This window comes from Monopterus albus, unplaced genomic scaffold, assembly GCF_001952655.1.
Source record: "Monopterus albus unplaced genomic scaffold, M_albus_1.0 scaffold40.1, whole genome shotgun sequence".
NCBI classification, from domain to species: domain Eukaryota; kingdom Metazoa; phylum Chordata; class Actinopteri; order Synbranchiformes; family Synbranchidae; genus Monopterus; species Monopterus albus.
In genome coordinates, this window is record NW_018127920.1 from 6,669,627 (window position 1) to 6,670,393 (window position 767).

Sequence of the window (767 nt, forward strand, 5' to 3'; positions counted from 1 at the left end):
CCGGCCGCCCTGCCGCTACCCGTCAGCTGTCTCAGGAGTCCCATGAGCCAACCAGGCTTGAAAGGACTCCTTCTTCAGCTTGACGGCATCCCGTACCTCCGGTGTCCACCACCGGGTTCGGGGATTGCCACCACGGAGGCGGTGAGTTGAAGATCTCTCTGACAGGGGAACTACTGTCTTAAGAAACAAGTTCAGTGAGGGGGATGTGATTAGCCTTGGTGAAAAGAGCTTCCCACTCAAACCAGCTCTGTTATGGTATAGGTACCAGTTCAGGGTGGAAGGACTCAAAGTCAGACCCAGAAGGAAGGTGTAGTGTTTAAAAAGAAACAAGATACAAGTTAAAATGTAATATGCCAGAGAGTACTGGGTGAGCTGGACAATGCTTGAATAATCTGACAGGTTGTTCTGGGAATGGTGTCTAAATATGCAAATCAAATGGTGTATGGGAGCGTCATGATGTCAGGCGGCAGCTAACAAAAACACGAACATCTAGTCATGTAGGGTACGGTTTGTCTTACCATGCTAACTCTGAGAGACAAGGCAGTCCAAGTAACTTCAAAACAGTGCTGATTTAGTCAAAGGATCACAGGCAAAATTAACATTACACGCTCAAGTGTCTTGCACCTCCAACATGCACGCAGGCAGTTGACCTCTAGTACATGTTGTGACTTGAACATAAGAACATTATGGCTAAGGCTACAGTTATACACGTCGCCCCCTACTACACAGAAACGTCAACCGGGACGTCTCTCTCACCAGCTTTGCAG